Source organism: Centruroides sculpturatus, unplaced genomic scaffold (genome assembly GCF_000671375.1).
Source record: "Centruroides sculpturatus isolate CEXI.00-Female unplaced genomic scaffold, Cexi_2.0 scaffold218, whole genome shotgun sequence".
In the NCBI taxonomy this organism is placed as follows: Eukaryota; Metazoa; Arthropoda; class Arachnida; order Scorpiones; family Buthidae; genus Centruroides; species Centruroides sculpturatus.
In genome coordinates this window covers 426,978-429,968 of record NW_019384383.1, presented here as the reverse complement: position 1 = coordinate 429,968, position 2,991 = coordinate 426,978, and positions in this window count along the sequence as shown.

Genomic DNA, 2,991 nt, shown 5'->3' with positions numbered 1-2,991 from the left:
CGTCTCCGGTGTCTGTCTGTCTGTCCTCTGCCGGCCGCGCGCGCCGCGTCGCGCGATCAATGGCGGGATCGTTATCCCGCGTAACGAGGCGCGTTTTGAACCCTCCGCCGCCTCCTCCCCGGTCCGTCGCCATGACGACCGACGTGGAGGACCGAAGAAAGAAAACGCGTCGGACGCGGTCCCGCCCCTGCGCCGGGGCATCCGCTGGCAACGGAGGGCGTCGTCGCCAGAAAATTATTATCTCATCAATCACGCCAGTGCGTCGGTCCCGGGACGGGCGACGACGCCCGACACGCCCCGGGCCACTCTTCCGCCCGCCGCGTCGCGCCGGGCGAACGGTCGCGCCGCGCGTCACCGGCGCCGCGACGACTAATCCGGCTATATATTAATGCGAAGAGACAATGGAAGAGATGGTATCTCGGCGGTGCAGGAATGCGCACGGCTTTGCCACCGAGTGACGTTTCGCCTGGGGAGAGTCGTCTCGGAATTTTTCGCATTAGATAAAAGTTCGGCGTGGCTCCGGTTCGGGTCGAACTTCAAAAGAGCTGAGCCGACGTTAACTGTAGAAAACGGCGGTTACAGTCGCCATGGCAACGGGAGGGAGAGTCGGCCGTCGGTAATTGCGAGCCCGGATGGCTTGTGGAGCACCGCCGACTCATATCGGAGAAAGCGGAAGAGGAACCAAATATGTTCGGGCCGTCGAGCGCGATACCCTCTTGTCGCGCTCCGACGTGGTCGTCGGGGCAACGGGTAAACACCCCACCACTTCACCCGCGACAGATAAGCGGCGGACGGTCTTTAGTGTCGACACCTTGCCGGTCAGATAGAGCGGAAGACGGCCCGTCTACGCCCGTGCCTACCTTCCTCCCCCGAGACGGCCCGAGCGGGGAGGGCGGAAGAGCGCGAGCGGTGAGAGGATCAGAAGTGGAGATTGTGACGCGCAATCGATAGTCGGATAAATCTGGGTTGTCGACGTGATTGCACGGCGTGGACCGTCGCCTAGGATACTGCTGACGAGCACGCCGAACAGACGTCTCTAGGCAACCGGTTTGCCTCCTCCGGACGAGGAGCTCGGCAGTTGTCAGAAAAACATCTCGGGTCTGACGACGGAAAAAAACAGCGTATAATAATAAAATAAACTGGTCTTGTTGCGCTTCACTAATGGCAGAATATTTAATTGGTCGATTGAACTCGCAGTTCATGAAGAACCCCTCGATTGAGCTTAAGAAAGATCCCGCACCGGCGCGAGATGAGTTGCCTCCTTTGTCTGTCGCACGCATCATTGTGCAAAGGACGGGCAATCCTCCACCGGCAGGCGCGGGTCGGCCCGTATTTGCATTGTGTCGTCGTGTGTCATTTTGGGTTGTTTGTTCCGCGGCGCACAAAAGAGCTCCAGCCATTCGTAACGGCCGTCCGGCAGTTTTTCCAGCAGACGTCACAATTTTCGGCATCGATCCCGACGGAGGAAGGGGTGGCACAAAAACTGCTCGTTATCCGCGCGGCAAAACTTATAGTTCGCAATTACGGGCGGCTACTTACGGGGACACGTGACGATTCGTGTCCTACGGAAGAGCTCTTCAATTTAGTGGGAACAACCGACAGAATTGGCACCATCAAGCACGGCGAGAGCGGCAAACTAGCGCCATTTTTCTCCCCTCCGCTTCGGCAACCCGGGCGACACCAACGGGCAAATAGTGGGCTGATGAGCGTCGTTAGACCGTCGACCGTTTCCATCCCCGAACGTGCCCCAGCCAGTCTGTCACACACACACTCGGCTTGGCACTGGCGGGGCGCAAACTAATGATGTGCAAAAGTAGTGCCCGCGCGGGTCGACTTTTGTCTTTGGTCAGCGATAAGACGTCTCTCGCCGCTAGGTAGGGCTTAATGGCTACCGTGTCAACAGAAAGCGCAACGTCGCGCTCGTTACCGGCCTCCTCCTCCTCTCCTCGCACACCCCGGGGGAGACCGGCGGACGGTCGTCGTCGCCGCCGACGCCGACGCCGCGCGGCGCGGCGCGAGGCAGCGCCGGAATGTTAACGAGGTGGAGTCCGACACAAAGGAGGCGAAGAGCGGAGTCGGAAGGAAATGCCGAGTAATTATTCACGCCCCCGGATAGGTTTTCGTCGGCCATTACGCTCAATCGGAGGCGAACAAACCGGCGATTCTCGCTGGCTGGCAGCGCCGCGTCCCGGCGTCGTCTCACCCCTCCAATATTATTACCGTTGCAGACTTAATTGGAACTTATCGGCTTTGCCATCTCCCGTCCGGGATGCGTCGGTGAGTTGGGGAGAAGCCGGGACAGAGTGTCGCCTAGCGCTCGATCTAACAACTTGAAAGACACACATTGTTTGTTTTCCTCCGAAAGAGACTCCGCTGGCCCCGGGCGAACCGTCTAAATATGTCAACCTTTCCGGTTGGTGGTTGTCTCGCGCTTTCAAGAATGTAACATTAGGTGAGCCAGCTTATCTTCCCGCGCGGAAACGTCTCCCTCCGAGGGAGAGGCAAAAAACAAGCTGGCAACCGACTGAAGTTTCACACTTTCCGGCCCAACACGGATTGGTTGATGCCCGATAAGATAGACACCGAATCTCCTTCTAATTCTCCTCTCCCCTCCGTCGCCAATTGCGCGCGCTCGGAGAAAGGCACTTCCACACCTTGGGAAACGGAAGAAAGGCCATTAATCGCCGGTCTAGAAGAGCCAGGCGCGCGCCGCAGACACCAAAGTGCGCTCTATTGTTCTCGGGCTACCGGAACCCGGATGTGGGAAATTCGGACGCGTAAGCGCGGGAGTCGGGAAGAAACGGAGGCGACGACACGCCGAGGTGCCGGATTTCCACGCCGCGCGCGCGCGCGATATTTTTAGGTGTCTCCCAACAAGTGGCTTTTGTTTCGGGCCCGTTGCGTCACGCGGCGAAAATTTTCGCAGGGCCAACGGCTTTTGGCAATCGGAGTTTCCGTCCCCGTCCTAATTCGGATCCGTTCAGACCATTG